Source organism: Capra hircus, unplaced genomic scaffold (assembly GCF_001704415.2).
Source record: "Capra hircus breed San Clemente unplaced genomic scaffold, ASM170441v1, whole genome shotgun sequence".
In the NCBI taxonomy this organism is placed as follows: Eukaryota; Metazoa; Chordata; class Mammalia; order Artiodactyla; family Bovidae; genus Capra; species Capra hircus.
In genome coordinates, this window is record NW_017218595.1 from 1 (window position 1) to 21,271 (window position 21,271).

Consider the following 21,271-nt stretch of genomic DNA (forward strand, 5'->3'; position numbering starts at 1 on the left):
TTCTCTATGTATTTCCTGACTATATAGTCAACTGTAACGTTTGTTGTAAAGCTGGTTTGGTGGTACTGCATATTCTCCTAACTTTTGCTTGTTTGAAAAGTTTTTTGATTTCTCCATCAAATTTGAATGAGATCCTTGCCAGGTAGACTAGTCTTGGTTGTAGATTTTCCATTTCAGTACTTTAAATATATCGTGCCATTCCCTTCTGGCCTGAGCAGTTTCGGCTGAAAGATCAGCTGTTAAACGTATGGGGTTTCCCCTGTGTGTTACTTGTTGCTTTTCCCTTGCTGCTTTTAATATTCTTTCTTTGTGTTTAGTCTTGGTAGTTTGATTCGTATGTGGCATGTTTCTCCTTGGGTTTATCCTGTATGGGACTCTTTGTGCCTCTTGGACTTGATTGACCATTTCCTTTTCCATGTTGGGGAAATTTTCAATTATAATCTCTTACAAACTTTTCTCATACCCTTTCTTTTTCTCTTCTTCTGGGACCTCTATAATTCTAATGTTGGTGCATTTAATACTGTCCCAGAGGTCTCTGAGACTATCCTCAGTTATTTTCATTCTTTTTACTTTATTCTGCTCTTCAGCAGTTGTTTCCACCACTTTATCTTCTGGCTAACTGATCCCTTCTTCTGCTTCAGATATTCTGCTATTAATTCCTTCTAGAGTATTTTTAATTTCAGTAACTGTGAAGTGATAGATAGAAGACTTCCTATAGCAGATTAAGTACTCTACCACTGTGCCTTCCCTTCCTGTCTATACAGAAGTATCTTGCCCCGAAATGATTTATTTAATCTGGTGAAACCATTGATGAGATTTTTTTCACATGCCAGCTAGAAAACATTTATTAAATGTTCATTAATAGATGAAGCTGCATAAACAGTAAGGAGCATTGTACTTAGTGTTAAGGTGATAAAAAGAAGATAGATTCCTATATAATGGGCTTAAATTCAATATTTCTAAAAAATAATATTGAAATTAGGTGCTAGCCTTATGTAGATTCCTATAATAATGGGTAAAATCCAATATTCCTGAGAATGATTTTGAGAGACTCTAGCTTCACACTCCGGTGAAAAAATCCATTGTGTACCCTGGAGCAGCTTAGTACTCACTTGCCAAGACATGTAAGCATGGAAGTTTGCAATAAGCCTACGTTCTATGTATAGCTTATTTTCCACAAAGCAGACTGAATACATGCCAAAAGTAGCAGTCCACTTGCCTGTTTTGAGGATTAGATAGTCACTTTTGTACTTTTTCTATGCCGACCTGTATTTTACTCAGCACTGTTTATGAGTAGAGGATGGACATGTTTCTGTTTGTGTTCAATTCGTCTACACTCCATTTTGTTAAAAGATCAACTTTATTTGCTGAATAGATTCTTGATATAATTTTCCTAGCATTTGGAAGTTTATAACATAAGGAACTGTTTAAATATAAAGCAAAAGAGTAAGTAATGCAGATTGGCCTTCCCATTTTTATGGCCCAAATTGAGACCATCATCATGAAATGAGTCATGATTTCAGTCATTCATTATACATGCTGGTCTTTATGTTTTTATCTAGCTTGGGTTTTCCAGAGTGGTACCCTAATCTTATGTTGATTGTGTATCCTCAACGCACCCAGCTTATAGTTTTAGGGAGAATACTGTAGGCGCTTGATAGTTGATTGATTTCTGTTTTATGGCTTTTCAGATAATTATTTATGTTTTCCTATTGTTTAGTTTCCCTCGACCTTTTTCAAAGGAAGGGCAAACATGTGTGCTGGCGTTTTGCTATGAGGTTTTAAAGTGCTGCACGTCACAGATTGGCTCAACCAGGAATGAAGCCTCTGCACTTTTGTGTCTTCTGATGAGAAACAGACTTTGAGTACACCAAAAGGAAAACCGTTTTTAAGAACACATCTGCAGGTCAGTGAAAACCAAAGCTTCTCTTTCTTGTGTTCAATCTTTAGCCTCTCTACATTAAGGTATAGAGCTCCCCAGTCTAATACAAAGCTATTAGCCACAGGTGGCCATTCTGGCACTTGAAATTGAGCTAGTCTGAATTCAGGACACATTGACTTTTGAAGACTACGTACAAAGAAGTAAAATATCTCAATTGTTTTATATTGACTATATGTTGAAATGATATTTTGGATATATTGGTTTAAGTAAACTAAAATTCACTTGTGTCATTTTACTTTTTAATGTGGCTGCTAGACAATTTAATAGTACACATGTGACTCATATCCTATTTCTACTGGACAACACTGCTTGAGAACATAGGTGTTAAGAGCAGAGATTCCAGGTTCCACGAGTATCACACACTGTGTGACCTTAGCGAGGACTTCTTTACTCTCTTAGTACCTCAGATGCTTCGTAAGTAAAATACTGGTAAATATCCCTATCCACTTCGTATGGTTTTGGTGAGGATTAAACAAGATGATTAAGTAACAGATGTAGTACTTTTGTTTTTCATCTCCACCACGCCCAGTTAGTTAAAAATTATGAGCGAAGTCTCAAGGTTTAGTGGAAAGCATGGACTTTGAAATCAGACCTGCCTGGACTTAAATCATAGCTTAGCTACTTACTTAATATGTGACCCTGGGGATTTTACTCAGTCCATCTTAACTATTTGCCTCATCTGTAAAATGAGGCCAACTATGTTTCAGCTTTGTCATGAGGGTTAAAAATAAAGTGTATGTAGTGCCAGGCACAAAATGCCTAGCTCATAATAGACTCTTAGTACGTGGCAGTTGTTATTCAACATCTCCATAATTTTGTGCTTGTGTGATGAAACAGGTGTGAACTGAAACACAGTTGGGAGTTCTTGGCTCAGTTGCCATCAGCTGTAATATGGGAAATGCCTGGTCATATTTCTATCTTTACTGCCATGGTCAGTCCCATTGCAGTTGTTTATTGGAGACTGGGTTATACATGAGGAAATGGCCATAAGTAGCTTTTTAGAAATGTCATCAGTGATGTTAAACTCTGATACAAGTATATGCTTTCTGTAAAAAATCTCCTATCTAATTATATTTTGATACTTGGTCTAACATTATATGTTAGAGTATCTCATATTTGCTTTCATAGAGATGTCACTTGAATACCACCTTCCTCCAAAGCATTTCTGCAATTAGTGTGCTGATGTTTTTGAACTTCCCCATTAGAGTCCATCCTTCTGGGTTAAAACATCAATTTCTCTCAAGTCCTATATTCAAATAAAATGAATTAATAAATTGCAGACTTAGAACCATGTCTAAGTGCTCAATAAACTGGTTAAGTAGTAATATTATGCGTATGATCGTTTTAATCCTCATAACAGCTCTATAATGTAGGTATTGTTGTTATCCCTATATTGCCTTTAAGGAAAGTGAGAAACAGGAGGGTTAATTCACTTTCTCAAAGCCATTCAGTGAATAATTGATAAAGTCAAAGTTTGAATCTAGGGCACTTGGACTCAAGAGCTTGCACACAACTCCTATAGTATCTTGCTTCTCAGATCAGGAGTAAAGCTTCTGGCCAGGAACACTTTAGCCTAAATCATATAAGCCTTCATTAAAAGGAGCCTGAGAGATTAAAAAGCACCATGCATACATGCTCAGTTGCTTCAGTCATGTCTGGGCTCTTTGCAACCCTGTGGACTGTAGAACGCCAGGCTCCTGTCTCCACGGGATTCTCTAGCCAAAGGAGTTGCCATGCCTTCCTCCAGGAATTGTTCCCAACCCAGGGATCAAACTCACATCTTCTGCATCTCCTGCATTGAAGGCAGATTCTTTACTGCTGAGCTAACGGTGAAGCCTAAAAGCACCATTACATGGCATTATACTGTTATCATTATGTAGTGTATATGCTGTAACATATACTACTGTCTAAACTATTTAGATAGGCCCTAGTCAGAAACAAAGAAAGGAGCTGAGGTACTGGAGTTGTGATAGACTAGTGAAAAGAAATGAGAAACCATCAAAGAAATGTCCTTTAGTCCCAACTTTGCCAAAACTACTTGCTAGCAAATGTATTGAAGGCAAATACCTGACCACCATTGTATCAGTTCACTAATTATGAAAATGGTTTCAGACCTAGATGTGCTGTGTTTCAAGTTTTTCACATCAAACTAAGAAAAGTCCTGATAAAATTTGAAATTAGAAACCTCCATTGATCTATAATTCTGTTTTTGTGCCAATACCATACTGTCTTGATTACTGTAGCTTTGTAGTATAGTCTGAAGTCAGCAAGGTTGATTCCTCTAGCTCCATTTTTCTTTTTCAAGATTGCTTTGGCTATTTGGGGTCTGTTGTCTTTCTGTACATACTGTAAAATTTTTAGTTCTAGTTCTGTGTGAAAACTGCCATTGGTAATTTGATAGGGATTGCACTGAATCTGTAGATTGCCATTGGTAGTATGGTCATTTTCATAATATTGATTCTTGTGATCCAAGAACATGGTATATCTCTCCATCTATTTGTGTTTTGATTTTTTCATCAGTGTCTTAGAGTTTCCTTCATTTCAGTCTTTTGTCTCGTTAGGTAGGTTGACTCAGTTCGGTTCAGTTCAGTTCAGTCACTCAGTCGTGTCAGACTCTTTGTGACCGCATGAATCGAAGCACGCCAGGCCTCCCTGTCCATCACCATCTCCTGGAGCTCCCTCAGACTCACGTCCATCGAGTCCGTGATGCCATCCAGCCATCTAATCCTCGGTCGTCACCTTCTCCTCCTACCCCCAATCCCTCCCAGCATCACAGTCTTTTCCAGTGAGTCAACCCTTCACATGAGGTGTCCAAAGTACTGAAGCTTCAGCTTTAGCATCATTCCTTCCAGAGAAATCCAAGGGTTGATCTCCTTCAGAATGGACTGGTTGGATCTCCTTGCAGTTCAAGGGATTCTCAAGAGTCTTCTCCAACACCACAGTTCAAAAGCATCAATTCTTTGGCGCTCAGCCTTCTTCACAGTCCAACTCTCACATCCATACATGACCACAGGAAAAACCATAGGCTTGACTAGGTGGACCTTAGTCGGCAAAGTAATGTCTCTGCTTTTGAATATACCATCTAGGTTGGTCATAACTTTTCTTCCAAGCAGTAAACGTCTTTTAATTTCATGGCTGCAGTCACCATCTGCAGTGGTTTTGGAGCCCCAAAAAATAAAGTCTGACACTGTTTCCACTGTTTCCCCATCTATTTCCCATGAAGTGATGGGACCAGATGCCATGATCTTCGTTTTCTGAATGTTGAGCTTTAAGCCAACTTTTTCGCTCTCCTCTTTCACTTTCATCAAGAGGCTTTTTAGCTCCTCTTCACTTTCTGCCATAAGGGTGGTGTCATCTGCATATCTGAGGTTATTGATATTTCTCCTGGCAATCTTGATTCCAGCTTGTGTTTCTTCCAGTCCAGTGTTTCTCATGATGTACTCTGCATAGAAGTTAAATAAGCAGGGTGACAATATACAGCCTTGACGTACTCCTTTTCCTATTTGGAATCAGTCTGTTGTTCCATGTCCAGTTCTAACTATTGCTTCCTGACCTGCATACCGATTTCTCAAGAGGCAGGTTAAGTGGTCTGGTATTCCCATCTCTTTCAGAATTTTCCACAGTTGATTGTGATCCACACAGTCAAAGGCTTTGGCATAGTCAATAAAGCAGAAGTAGATGTTTTTCTGGAACTCTCTTGCTTTTTCGATGATCCAGCGGATGTTGGCAATTTGATCTCTGGTTCCTCTGCCTTTTCTGAAACCAGCTTGAACATCAGGGAGTTCACGGTTCACGTATTGCTGAAGCCTGGCTTGGAGAATTTTGAGCATTACTTTACTAGCATGTGAGATGAGTGTAATTGTTTGGTAGTTTGAGCATTCATTGGCATTGCCTTTCTTTGTGATTGGAATGAAAACTGACCTTTTCCAGTCCTGTGGCCACTGCTAGGTTGACTCCTAGGTATTTTATTCTTTTTGTTGAAGTAGTGAATGGAGTTGCTCCTTAATTTCTCGTTCTGATTTTTCATTGTTACTGTATAGGAATGCAAGGGATTTCTGTGTATTAATTTTGTAACCTGTAACTTTACTAAAGTTGCTATTTCTTTTTTTTTTTATGATATGACTTTGTCGTTAGCTTTTTTAAAATTAATTACTTTAATTTAATTGGAGGCTAATTACTTTACAATATTTAGTGATTTTTGCCATACATTGACATGAATCAGCCATGGCTGTATAAGTGTTCCCCATCTTGAACCCCCCTCCCACCTCCCTCCCCATCCCATCCTTCTGGGTCATCCCAGGGCACCAGCCCTGAACACCCTGTCTCATGCATCGAACCTGGACTGGCGATCTGTTTCACATATGATAATACACATGTTTCAATGCTATTCTCTCAAAGCATCCCACCCTCGCCTTCTCCCACAGAGTCCAAAAGACTGTTCATTACATCTGTGTCTCTTTTGCTGTCTTGCATATAGATCATCGTTACCATCTTTCTAAAGTCCATATATATGCGTTAGTATAACGTATTGGTGTTTTTCTTTCTGACTTATTTCACTCTGTATAATAGGCTCCAGGTTCATCTACCTTGTTAGAACTGATTCAAATGCATTATTTTTAATGGCTGAGTAATATTCCATTGTGTATACATACCATGGCTTTCTTATCCATCTGTCTACTGATGGACATCTAGGTTGCTTCCATGTCCTGGCGATTGTAAACAGTGCTGCAGTGGACATTGGGGTACACGTGTCTCTTTCAATTCTGGTTTCCTTGGTGTGTACGCCCAGCAGTGGGATTGCTAGGTCATATGGCAATTCTATTTCCAGTCTTTTAAGGAATCACCACACTGTTCTCCATGTGGCTGTACTAGTTTACCTTCCCACCAACAGTGTAAGAAGGTTCCCTTTGCTCTGCACCCTCTCCAGCATTCATTGTTAGTAGACTTTTTTAGCAGCCATTCTGACTGGCCTGAGATGATACCTCATTGTGGTTTGGATTTGCATTTCTCTAATGAGTGATATTGAACATATTTTCTTGTGTTTGTTAGCCATCTGTATGTCTTTTTTGGAGAAATGTTTGTTTAGTTCTTCAGCCCATTTTTTGATTGGGCCATATATTTTTCTGGAATTGAGCTGCATGAGCTGCTTGTATATTTTTGAGATTAATTCTCTGTCAGTTGCTTCGTTTGCTATGTCGTTCGCTTTTTACAATTTTTTTCTTTATTTTTGCCCATGCTGGGTTCTTCATTGCTGTGCAGGCTTTCTCTAGTTGTGGCAAGCAGGGGCTAATCTTCATTGTTGTGCCAGCTTCTCATTGCATTGGCTTCTCTTGTTGCAGAGCATGGGCTCTCGGATGCTCAGGCTTCAGTAGCCGTGGCATGTGGGCTCAGTAGTTGTAGCTCATGGGCTTTAGAGTGCAGGCTCAATAGTTGTGGCACAGATTTACTTGATTCGCAGCATGTGGGATCTTCCTGGACCAGGGATTAAACCCATATCTCCTGCATTGGCAGGCAGATTCTTTACCACTGAGCCCCCAGGCCAGCCCCTAAAGTTGCTGTTTCAATAGAAGAATTTAAACCACTCATGTAGGAGGAAAATAGATTTTGATGGAACTCTGTAAAATCTTTAAAAGAAGCATTTTGTATGAGTGCTTATGAGTTGGTACATTGAAGAAAAGAAGCAGCATGTATTCAAAAGACATTTGAAAAATAACATTGAAAAAAAGACATTTCTTCTTTCCACAGATAATAATTGCTGTAAGCCAGTTGATAGTGGATGTAGCACTAAGTGGAGGATCGAGATTTCAGGAGTCTTTATTCATTATCAATAACTTTACAAACAGTGACAGACCTATGAAGGTATGTTCTCACTTTAAGTGAAAAATTAGACCCATGTTCAATGTTAGGGGCGTTTCACTCCTCAAGTTAAACTGCACTTTGCATTCACAACATTTATATAGTATCAAGTGTACAGAATGTGAGCTTCACAGGTCAAGGCTTTGTTTTGTACATCCCTGTACCTCTAGCACCTAGACTACTGCCAGGTACACAGTAAGCATTCAGTATTAGTTGAATGAGTGAATGAACGACTGTACTATGTACACATAATTATGATATAATTTTAATTTTCTCTGGGCTTGATATTTAAACTTACTTAGAAAAGAAATGGTTTTTTTTCCCCCCTCAACCGTTGTTCCCATTTATGCTGCTGCTGCTGCTGCTACTAAGTCACTTCAGTCATGTCCGACTCTGTGTGACCCCACAGACGGCAGCCCACCAGGCTCCCCCGTCCTTGGGATTCTCCAAGCAAGAACACTGGAGTGGGTTGCCATTTCCTTCTCCAATGCATGAAAGTGAAAAGTGAAAGTGAAGTCACTCAGTTGTGTCTGACTCCTAGCAACCCCATGGACTGCAGCCCACCAGGCCCCTCCATCCATGGGATTTTCCAGGCAAGAGTACTGGAGTGGGGTGCCATTGCCTTCTCTGGTTCCCATTTATAAGATTGGCTAATTAAGCACTGAGTTGGAAATTTCACAAAACTTCACTTACTAGAGTAGCTAACAGCTGCCTGATCCTTTGCCAGCAGATGAGGAATGGCACAGAAGGGATTCATTACTTGATGATTTTCTGAGCTTAAAGAATCATCTGTTAACTGGGGCCTTCCAGAGATACTTATTGGCAAACCCACATCCAAGGCTGTTGTTCTTAGGCAACAGTTGGCTGAGGCCAAACCCACGACCCTGAACACCGTTAGTCTCTCCTACCTATATACTTCAAACCTAAAATGTTGTAAAAGTTCATGCGCCAGGGTCCAGCCCCCGCAGGATCCAGGGAAACCTGAAAGAGAAACAGCGTCAGGGATTGATTTAGAGAGAGAAGGAAAGAAAGTTGAAGATAAGAAAATAGAGGAGAGAAAGAGGCTGATATTCCTTGGTTTACATAGAAAGCCAATAAAACCCCGAGACAAGAAGTTTGCCCTGTTCACGGAGGCCACAGGTGCCCTCCCAGTCTCCCGAGGGAGTGAAGACGCAGAACGTCTTCCCATTCAGGTCTTAGAAACCTGGGCAGATAAGTGAATGCAGGGAGCCCATATGCTCCAAGGTATCAGTCTGAAAAAGAGGGAGAGGGAGAGAGAGAGAGAGGAAAAAAAAGAAGAAGAAGAAGAAAAAACACGGGTTGACCAAGCTGCTTTAGAGAGCGTGGCCCAAAAACTTTATTTTTCAAAAGGTACTTTTATACCTTGCCTTATACATAGAGGGAAATGAAAGATGCAAGGTCATACAGAGTCAGCCCAAACATTCCAGCAGTTTTGCCCTTATCGAAACCAGGATTTTTCTGCATACCTTTGCCACAAATGATGTTGTGTACAGTATCTTCTGGCCTTGGAGGCCTGTGAACATTTTATGATCCTCTTTTGATAAAGGCTGCTCAACCAGAAAACTTATTTTCCCTCAAAGTGTCTTTTCTTTATATTTCTAATCTATGTCAGCCTCAGAAAGTGCCAGACAGAGTTATGTTTTTCACAGAGCAAAGGTGCAGTGAGTTACAAGAAAGAACCAATTAGCTCAAAAGTCTGATATGGTTAAATTCAAGGCTACACTTGTTTTTCTTGCATTCTCACTATGTTAACTAATGCACTCCCAGGTGCACAGTGGATAAGAGATATGGGAACTTAGCAACAAGCATTGGCCCAATAATGAAATCCTACATCAGCACTAGCACTACTCTAATAACTCTTAACTCTTTCAAAGGCTCTATGTTTTAGGCTTTCCATGCCTCTCACAGTTGGGAGGCTGTAAATAATCACATGTGTAGCTGTAAGAGTCTGGATATACCTGCCGAGCAAGCTAGTATGTTAACAGAGGGAGTTTGATTTGAAATATTCCTGTCATGTCCAGGAGACTTACTAGCTATAGGCCTAAGTTGATTTTCTCCAGAGAAAAGTGGTCAGGGTTAGCCCCCTGTTAATGTCAGAGGAGTTGGTGAAAGTCATGAAACAGTAAAACAGACAGATTCTGGTTTTGGGGTAGATGCTCGAGAAAGCCTAGGGAGCCCCTTGAGTTCTGAAGCCTTGCTTAACAGTTCTCTTCCACATGACCTTGTCATGGGTGGGAACTCCCGTGGTGGCTTCCGGCATTCATGTGTTGTTTTGTTGCATGGACGGTAGGTTCTGTTCTTCAGTGAAATATGTGTACAAGGAAAGAAGATTCCCTTGCCAATAGAGAATGTTTCCTCCCAGAGGAATCATCCCCATTCTTGGGAAAGGTCATCTTCCAGCATAATTTGACAATTTGTGTAAAATCTGGAAAAAAAAAAAAGTTTACACTCACAGCATTCTTGATATTTGGGACGTGTGGAATCTTTGTACCAAAACATATTCCCATAGGAATGTTGCTTAGACTGAAAAAACAACAACAAAAACAAAAACACACAAACAACACTGAATAGTACCAGCCATTCTCGGGGTGGAAAAGTTTGCTTTTCAGCCAGTTCTACTGGTTCCCTAAGAAATCAGTATATGCTCCATCTAATCCCAACAGCACAGAAATAGCTTATGTCATTTAGCATCTTTTACTCATACCCTGAGTTTATTTTCCTAGTGTTTTTTTTTTACCATCCTTAACTCCATGTTATATAAAAGTTAGACTACCAACTTTTTCAAAGTAAATGGGGTCTGTTTTAGACCTCCTTGATAGGAAATCTTTTTCATGACTCATTTGTGAGATGACAGTTTTATTCTGGTAGGCCAATCATTACCAATAAACTCTATTACAACAAAGGTATAGCTTTCTCCCAGTAAATGAAATCTCTACTAATGTAGAAGAAGAGAAGAAGAATCTCTACTATTGTGTATATATCTATACACACACACACACATGTGCATGCACACACACATAGGGATAATCATTTTTAAAAGTCATCTTTAAAGAAGACACATTGAATATAATTTTCTCCACCTTTGGTGGTATTCATATTGAAAAGCTGCCTAAGGCCTGTACCTGTCCCTTCTCCTCTTCTCAGATCCCTACATATAATTGTGATTACTCTGCTGGAGTGAATAGGAAGCCATAGGACTGACAAAGAGGAAACTCTAGCTTTGTGCTTTTGAGGACAAAAGCAATGCTTTAAGAGAAAGTAATGATCTCTTTAAACTCTTCAGAGTGTTCTGTGATTCATAAACTCTTCTTTGCGTAATTGAAAATGTCTACAGTATGGTTTTCACATCAAAGCATATGGCCGTTGGCAGATGGAAGAGTGACTAAGGTCATGAGCTCTGTAGCCCAACTGCCTGAGTGTCAGTCCTGTCTCTACCACCTACCAACTTCACAGCTTTGGCCAAACTACATAACTGCTGTGTACATTGGTTTTCCCATTGGTGAAATGAATTATAATAGTACTTAATTCATAATGTTGTTATAAAGTTTAAAACATGTAAAGTGCTTAGGCCACTCCTTGGTGCATAGTATGATATCAATTTTTAGTGACTATTGTAACTAAAATTAAACAATAAAGGCAAATATGGATTACCTTCATGGCAATCAAATTGACAGCAGAGGAGGTGGGGTGCAAAACCAGGTAGTCTGGCTCCGAGTTCATGCTTTTGTGTGTTAGGAATATACTGCCATCAAACTCACTGGCTTTGAAGCCTGAGATAGTAGACTATTTTTTTTTAAAGAATTAATGTTAAACTCTTTAGGCATGCCCACATGCCAAGAACCAAGAACCAAATACTGAGATCTCTGACAAGGGGTAAAAGTTCTATGTTATTCCAAAGATGGGCTGCTTAGGCTTAGAGCACACCAATAATATTGATAAATATGTCTTTTTTGCTTGTTCTGATATTGCACAACTGCTTTTCCCTCAGAAGTCAAAGACTTGACCGAGAGAATCCGTACTGTTCTTATGGCCGCAGCTCAAATGAAGGAGCATGAGAAGGACCCCGAAATGCTAATTGATCTCCAGTATAGCTTAGCCAAGTCCTACACAAGTATCTCAGAGCTCAGGAAAACCTGGCTTGGTAGCATGGCCAAGATTCATATAAAAAATGGAGATTTTTCAGAGGTGACTGCTTATGACTTTGTTTGAAACACAAGCTGTCCCAAAGCCCTGGAGCACAATCTCACGGTTCCTTCTTTGTCTCCTTTTTCAGGCAGCAATGTGTTATGTCCACATAGCAGTTTTGGTTGCAGAGTTTCTTTATCAAAAAAGTGAGATATTTCTATTCGTAGGGATGGGGAGAACTTCAGTTAGCCCAAGGAGTTTTATCTTTGTAGCTTGCAGCTATGAATGGGATATGATTGAGCTCTGAAAAATATGCTCCCCTTTCATCTCACTCACTGTTGAACAGAAGTTGTTCTAAAAGAAAACTGGATTGTTCATTTGCCTTCTGCTTTCATTAAGAGTACACGAATAAGTTAAATAGTACAGGGCCAGGCCTGATGCTCAATGTTTGTTTCCCAAGACTGTCTCCCTGGAAGACTGCCACAGATTAAATTCTTCTCAGGGCTTATGGGAAGCTCTGGATAACATACATAACTTATTTTCCCCTGTCTGCCCCAACGTTACCAACAACTGTCCATGAATTCTATCTGTACAGCCATTTTAGTATAACAGAATCTTGGTATTAAAAGGGAGTTGAGAGGACTTCCCTGCACTCCCAGTGCAGGGCTCATGTTCTGTCCCTGGTCAGGGAATCAGATCCTGCATGCCGCAACTAAAGGTCTCACCTGCTACAACTAAGACCCAGTACAGGCAAATAAAGAAAGAAATATATTTTAAAAAATGCTAGAAAGACAAAAAAGGGAGTTCACACATCAGCTAGATGGCCCTGTAATATGTCGTTTGTTTGTATACCCATCTCAAGAACAATGTTGGCATCCATACATGGATGAAGTGCCTTTGTGGGAGCTGTGGGATCCAGCCCCACATACCAAGGGACCTGGAGGAATTTTACCCACCCATGTATCAGGTAATGGGCAGACAGACCTGTGTGCTGTCTGTGGACCTTGCAGTGGCCTATGAGCTGGCTCCTAGCCCCTGTCAGCTGCAGTCTAGGATCCCCTGGGAGAACACTTGTTTTCGATAATCACCCACAGACAAGAAAGCCTTGGGGGAAGTCCAGAAGTCCAGTGGAGAAGTTCCAGCATGCTCTTGGAGCAAAAATTATACCAGTTTGAATGCATTGAAGAGGGTCAGAGGAATAGTTTGATTTATTCATGTCACCTTTTCCACAAGGTGGCACAGCTCAGTGCCAAGAGAGACTTTCTCACCCTTGATTTCTAACGCAGGGAAAAGTGAGAGCATATGAAGGGGTGCTGTGTTTCCCAGCAGCACAGGATGCTCCCAAAGAGGCCCATTTCTCTCTTGCTCTATCCAGAGTACTGAGTTGTGAGCTGAATGACGGAGGCAGGAAGAGGCTGAGAGAGCAGCAGATAGGATTCTTAGAGGTCATTACACGCAAACAGACCCTACTAACCACATCACGGATTCCATGAAAAAGCCTGCCAACACATCCCTAGAGATATTTAGCCTGTGGACCCTCCACTGGCCCACAGGCACCCCCTGTGCTCCATGTGCCTCAACCACACTCTCCTCCATCCTGTAGCTGGATCTATGTGCTTGCTGCTGAAGGCAGTGAGAGCCAGCTCTGGCAGATGGATACTGAGCATGTGCAGAAAGCCAGCCAGAGTTTGTGGGCCAGGGAGAGAACACAAGTAGCATCACCCTTGGGAAATCAAATGGGAGGCTGTTTGTACCTGACCTTGTGTGTTACGTGATGGGGAAAAGACATATGTGGTTATGAGTTCTGTCATATGTGGGAGCCAGAATCGCAGAGCAGGTGTATCCATCCAATGTCTGTGAAAGCCTCAGAATCCCTAGCAGGACAGATGGAAAGTGTTTCTCACCCAAAATCAGTCAGTAAAATTGGATGAAGGTGGCAGCTATTTCAAATGTGAAGATAGCAACGCAGAATTTCAAGGAACATGAAAATTGAAGGAACTATGACACTACCAAAGGATCACAATAATCTTGTAGTAAGAAAAACATGGAGATCTGCAGCTTATCCAATAAAGAATTCAAAATAGCTTTTCTAAGGAAGCTCAATGAGCTACAATCAAACAGAAAATTTAGTAAAATCAGGAAAATAATACACAGACAGAATGAGTAAACAGAGATGGAAATCTCAAAACAAGAACCAAGCATTTTCTGGTGCTTATGAATACAATCAATGAAGTGAAAACTGAAATAGAGAGTATTAAACACAGAATGGATCAAGCAGAAGAATTAGTCTGAATTAAATTTTGGTCAAAGTGTATACATTTCTACCTACAAGGTGAATATGTTCTGGATATCTAATGTATATAGTGATTATAGTGAACAAGATTGGGTTATATACTTGAAAGTTGCTAAGAAAGTAGATCTTAAATATTTTGAAGTTACCGAGTCAGAGGAGAAAGAAGAAAAATGAAAAAGAGTGAAGAAAGCCTATATGATCTATGGGATGCTATCAGCAGAAATGGCTAATAGAGGGTAGAATGATATTTTTCAAGTCCTGAAAGAAAAAAATAACTGCCAACCAAGAATACTCCATCCAGCAAAGTTGTCCGAGAAATGGACAGATGAGCACTTTTCCAGGCAAACAAAAGTTGAGGGAGTCCATCACCACTAGACCTGTCTTCCAAGAAATGCTGAGAAAAGTTCTTCAACTTGAAATGAAAGGATGCTAATTAGTATTATGGAAACATGAAATGGATCCATATGAATGGATGAAGGAGACAAGGCACATGTCGTCAGTGGAAAGAAGGGAATCCTACCATTTGTGACAACACAGCTGGACCTTGAGGATATCATGCTAAGTGAAATAAGTTCGAGAAAGACAAATACTGTATGATCTCACTGATATGTGGACTCTAAAAAAGCCAAACTTGTAGCTGCAGAAAGTAGAATGGCGGTAGCCAGAGGGATGGCAAAAACAGGGTGATTTTGGTCAAAGGGTACAAATTTGTACTTACAAGATGAATATGTCCTGGATATCTAATGTGTATAGTGATTATAGTGAACAAGATTGTGTTATATACGTGAAAGTTGCTAAGAAAGTAAATCTTAAATATTTTCACTCTGTCTAAAAAGGTAATTATGTGTGGTGATGAACTTTAATGTGGTAATCATTTTGCAATATCTGCATGTATCCAATCAACACATACACCTTAAACTTAACATAGTTTTCAATATCAATTATGTCTCAGAGCTGGGGCTGGTTGCAGGGGTGGGAGGGGGCCACAAATGGAATCACGGTCTTAAAGGGCTTGGGATTGGCCAGTCTAATTCAGGAATCTGCCTGAAAGCTTCTCTTTCCAAAACTAGTATTGTTGACTACTGTAACAGCTACTTAAATAGTGAAACAGTTGACTTAGGAGAATAGATACACATATATGTATGGCTGAGCCCTTTGCTGTCTATCTGAAACTGTCACTGCATTGTTATTCAGCTCTATTCCAATATAAAATAAAAAGTTTTTTAAAAAGTTGATTGCCATTGGGCACTGCAAAGAAACTTCCCACTGTCTATCATAATTGCCAAATTATTGGGTTGGCCAAAAGCTTCATTTGGGTTTTTTGTAATATCATATGGAAAACCCTGAAAGAACTTTTTGGCCAATCCAGTATTTCCTTGAAGGCAGTCAAATGAGTGGCATTACTGCAAAATGAAACCATCTTGTGGGAGTCACATTAGTGTGGTTTTGACTACGAGAAAACTACCTTGTTTTATTTTTTAATTCTGGAATTTCTACAGTTAGCTATATATTTTTTTCCCAAAGAAAATAGCATGACCAAAATGGTTCAATTTACTTGTATTTAAATTTCACACTTTGGGACTAAATTTCTTTTCAACAATGATATGTTTCAAATTGGTATCCTCTAGTATTTTCTTTTTAGTTCATATGTGGTTTTCAAATGGAGAAGTAGATTAATTATCAAAAGCAGGCCTCATTTGAGGTTTGGTTTTTTTCCCTACATCACTGGTATGCCTGTGAAATTGCCATAAAAACAAATATTAAAATTGCACACCTGTAGTTACAAATAAACTAACAAATATGAGACCCCTAAACACAGTACCTAATAAAGATTTAGGTGTGTCTTTCAGATATATCAGGTTAATATTATGTCATCTTTTCAGTTATTAAAAATTTGAAATGAGTTTTATGTCTACTAAGTATAAACCTATACCTGTTAGATACTGAAAATAGTTAAATATAATAAGGTATTTCCTCAGAGTTTTTTCACGAGTGTAAAGACCTTAAAACAAAGCAAAAATGAAGAATTATTTATCTCCATTATCAGTACTTAAGCTTTTAGAATTATAACCATAGTATTGAAGAAAAGAGCAAATATATATAAATATTGCTGTGAGATTTTTTTGGACATTGGCTTGAGGCAGACAGCCTGAACACCAAACAATGTGACATATTTCAATAAGTGAAACAGTGCTTTTAAACTAATCATTTAAATGTTTATTTCACAGTACTTTCAAGGTTTTGTTTGTTTGTTTGTTTTTCTCTCTGTTTGTTATCTTTTTAAGAATTTATCCTTCTTAGAAATCAAAGAGCCTTCTCTGAGTAGGAAAAAATGATATTTTGCATTTTAACAAAAAGTAAAGTTAAATTTAGGACAAGATTACGTATGTATTTATAGGTGCTATCTATTTTTAAGCCTGGAAAATTCTACTCACTGAAACTAGAAACTCTTACTCTGAAATGGTGGTATTAGTAAAATCCTTAGAGATTCCTTCCCTTAGCCTCAATCATTCCAATGATCCAAAACACCTGATTTTGCTAATTTGGTGATTAAAGTGTGATAGTTATGACAAGGTAAACCACTAATGGTTGTTTGAGGAGGCCTTACAAATAGTTGTGAAGAGAAGAGAAGTGAAAAGCAAAGGAAAAAAGGAATAATATACCCATTTGAATGCAGAGTTCCAAAGAACAGCAAGGAGAGATAAGCAAGCCTTTGTCAGTGACCACTGCAAAGAAATAGAGGAAAGCAATAGACTGGGAAAGAGTAGAGATGTCTTCAAGAAAATTAGAGACACCAAGGGAACATTTCCTGCAAAGATGGGCTCAATAAAGGGCAGAAATGGTATGGCTGAAACAGAAGCAAAAAATATTAAGAAGAGATGGCAAGAATACACAGAAAAAATATACAAAAAAGATCTTCATGACCCAGATAACCACGATGGTGTGGTCACTTACCTAGAGCCAGACATCGTGAAATGCAAAGTCAAGTGGGCCTTCAGAAGCATCACTAAGAACAAAGGTAGTGGAGGTGATGGAATTCCAGTGGAGCTATTACAAAACCTAAAAGATGATGCTGTGAAAGTGCTGCACTCAATATGCCAGCAAATTTGGAAAACTCAGCAGTGGCCACAGGCCTGGAAAAGGTCAGATTTCACTCCAATTCCAAAGAAGGGCAATGCCAAGAATGCTCAAACTACCACACAAATGCAGCTCATCTCACATGCTAGTAAAGTAATGCTCAAAATTCTCCAAGCCAGGCTTCAGAAATATGTGAACTGTGAACTTCCAGATGTTCAAGCTGGATTTAGAAAAGGTAGAAGAACCAGAGATGAAATTGCCAACATCTGTTGGATCATTAAAAAAGCAAGAACATTCCAGAAAAACATCTATTTCTGCTTTATTGAGTATGCCAAAGCCTTTGACTGTGTGGATCACAATAAGCAGTGGAAAATTCTGAAAGAGATGGGAATACCAGACCACCTGACCTGCCTCCTGAGAAATCTGTATGCAGATCAAGAAGCAACAATTAGAACTGGACATGGAGCAACAGATAGGTTCCAAATAGGAAAAGGAGTACATCAAGGCTGTATATTGTCACCCTGCTTATTTAACTTATATGCAGAGTACATCATGTGAAATGTCTGGACTGGATGAAGCACAAGCTGGAATCAAGATTGCTGGGAGAAATATCAATAACATCAGATATGCAGATGACACCACCCTTATGGCAGAAAGTGAAGAGGAGCTAAAAAGCCTCTTGATGAAAGTGAAAGAGGAGAGTGAAAAAGTTGGCTTAAATCTCAACATTCAGAAAACTAAGATCATGGCATCTCGTCCCACCACTTAATGGCAAATAGATGGGAAAACCGTGGAAACAGTGACAGACTTTAATTTTTGGGGCTCCAAAACCACTGCAGATGGTGACTGCAGCCATGAAATTAAAAGACACTCACTGGCTCCTTGGAAGAAATGCTATGACCAACCTAGACACGATATTAAAAAGCAGAGACATAACTTTGCCAACAAAGGTCCATCTAGTCAAACCCTTGGTTTTTCCAATAGTCATGTATGGATGTTAGAGTTGGACTATAAAGAAAGCTGAGCTGCCAACAGAATTGATCCTTTTGAACTGTGGTGATGGAGAAGACTCTTGAGAGTCCCTTGGACTGCAAGGAGATCCTACCAGTCCATCCTAAAGGAAATGGGTCCTGATATTCATTGGAAGGACTGATGCTGAAGCTGAAATTCCAATACTTTGGCCCCTGATGCGAATAACTGACTCATTGAAAAAGACCTGATGTTGGGAGGATTGAGGGTGGGGGAAGGGCGACAGAGAATGAGATGTTGGATGGCATCACCGATTCGGTGGACATGAGTCTAAGTAAGCTCAGGAGTTGGTGATGGACAGTGAGGCAGGTGTGCGGCAGTCCATGGGGTCACAAAGAGTGGACATGACTGAGCAACTGAACTGAACTGAACTGAACACTAATGTTAAACACAAGTTAAACCTTAATCTGTTACCCTGTCTTCCAGTCTGAGAAATCCATAACCTAGGTTCAGTTCAGTTCAGTTGCTCAGGCATGTCCGACTCTTTGCGACCCATGAATCGTAGCACGCCAGGCCTCCCTGTCCATCACCATCTCCCGGAGTCACTTAGACTCACGTCCATCGAGTCACTGATGCCATCCAGCCATCTGATCCTGGTCGTCCCCTTCTCCTCCTGCCCCCATCCCTCCCAGCATCAGAGTCCTTTTCCAATGAGTCAACTCTTCGCATGAGGTGGCCAAAGTACTGGAGTTTCAGCTTTAGCATCATTCCTTCCAAAGAAATCCCAGGGCTGATCTCCTTCAGAATGGACTGGTTGGATCTCCTGCAGTCCAAGGGACTCTCAAGAGTCTTCTCCAACACCACAGTTCAAACGCATCAATTCTTTGGCGCTCAGCCTTCTTCACAGTCCAACTCTCACATCCATACATGACCACTGGAAAAACCATAGCCTTGACTAGACGGACCTTAGTCGGCAAAGTAATGTCTCTGCTTTTGAATATGCTATCTAGGTTGGTCATAACTTTTCTTCCAAGGAGTAAGCGATCTTTTAATTTCATGGCTGCAGTCACCATCTGCAGTGGATTTTGGAGCCCCCAAAAATAAAGTCTGACACTGTTTCCACTGTTTCCCCATCTATTTCCCATGAAGTGATGGGACCAGATGCCATGATCTTCGTTTTCTGAATGTTGAGCTTTAGGCCAACTTTTTCACTCTCCTCTTTCACTTTCATCAAGAGGCTTTTTAGTTCCTCTTCACTTTCTGCCATAAGGGTGGTGTCATCTGCATATCTGAGGTTATTGATATTTCTCCCGGCAATCTTGATTCCAGCTTGTGTTTCTTCCAGTCCAGCATTTCTCATGATGTACTCTGCATAGAAGTTAAATAAGCAGGGTGACAATATACAGCCTTGACGTACTCCTTTTCCTATTTGGAACCAGTCTGTTGTTCCATGTCCAGTTCTAACTGTTGCTTCCTGACCTGCATACAGATTTCTCAAGAGGCAGGTCAGGTGGTCTGGTATTCCCATCTCTTTCAGAATTTTCCACAGTTGATTGTGATCCACACAGTCAAAGGCTTTGGCCATAGTCAATAAAGCAGAAATAGATGTTTTTCTGGAACTCTCTTGCTTTTTCCATGATCCAGCAATGTTGGCAATTTGATCTCTGGTTCCTCTGCCTTTTCTAAAACCAGCTTGAACATCAGGGAGTTCACGTTCATCGTATTGCTGAAGTCTGTCTTGGAGAATTTTGAGCATTATTTTACTAGCATGTGAGATGAGTGCAATCTGTGCGGTAGTTTGAGCATTCTTTGGCATTGCCTTTCTTTGGAACTGGAAATGAAAACTGACCTTTTCCAGTCCTGTGGCCATCTGCTGAGTTTTCCAAACTTGCTAGGCATACTGAGTGCAGCACTTTCACAGCATCATCTTTCAGGATTTGAAACAGCTCAACTGGAAATCCATCACCTCCACTAGCTTTGTTCGTAGTGATGCTTTCCAAGGCCCACTTGACTTCACATTCCAAGATGTCTGGCTCTAGATTAGTCATCACACCATCATGATTATCTGGGTTGTGAAGATCTTTTTTGTACAGTTCTTCTGTGTATTGCTTGCCACCTCTTCTTAATATCTTCTGCTTCTGTTAAGTCCAGACCATTTCTGTCCTTTATCGAGCCCATCTTTGCATGAAATGTTCCCTTGGTATCTCTAGTTTTCTTGAAGAGATCTCTAGTCTTTCCTATTCTGTTGTTTTCCTCTATTTCTTGCGTTGATCGCTGAAGAGCTCTCTTATCTCTTCTTGCTATTCTCTGGAACTCTGCATTCAGATACTTATATCTTTCATTTTTCCTTTGCTTTTGCCTCTCTTCTTTTCACAGCTATTTGTAAGGCCTACCCAGATAGCCATTTGCTTCTTTGCATTTCTTTTCCATAGGATGGTCTTGATCCCTGTCTCCTGTACAATGTCACGAACCTCATTCCATAGTTCAACGGCACTATATCTATCAGATCTAGGCCTTGAATCTATTTCTCACTTCCACTGTATAATCATATGGGATTTGATTTAGGTCATACCTGAATGGTCTAGCGGTTTTCCGTACTTTCTTCAATTTGAGTCTGAATTTGGTAAGACCTGGATATTCACAGAGTAATAAAAGTACATTTGAGTGCAGGACTGAAAGAAAAATTTTCATTTACACTTAAGCTTATTATTAAAAACAATAGAGCAATTGTAGAACCCTTTGCTTTCTATCAAATATTCTTATATGATTAAGACAAAATATGTCAAAATCTGACAAATTGCCAATTTTTCAGTTTTCTCAAAGTTCTATGCATTTCTGTTGAAGTCATCATAAAGCTTTATTTCATCAAGATGGAATGAAACGCTACGGCTGACGCATTGGAGACAGATGTTCGCCTGTTTAGAGTTTTTAAGAAAAAAACTAGTTTGTGCATTGGGTGTGGGCTGAGTGAGCAAAGGCTGGTCCCG

General features: G+C 39.8%; 1 long non-coding RNA gene across 1 annotated transcript; it reads left to right on the forward strand.

Moving 5' to 3' along the window:
- The first annotated feature begins 1,885 nt into the window (after positions 1-1,885).
- Positions 1,886-12,152, forward strand: LOC108635547. Its single transcript, XR_001917818.1, has 4 exons — positions 1,886-1,906; positions 7,688-7,801; positions 11,808-12,004; positions 12,093-12,152. It is a non-coding gene; the product is annotated as an uncharacterized LOC108635547 (long non-coding RNA).
- The last annotated feature ends 9,119 nt before the right edge of the window (positions 12,153-21,271 follow it).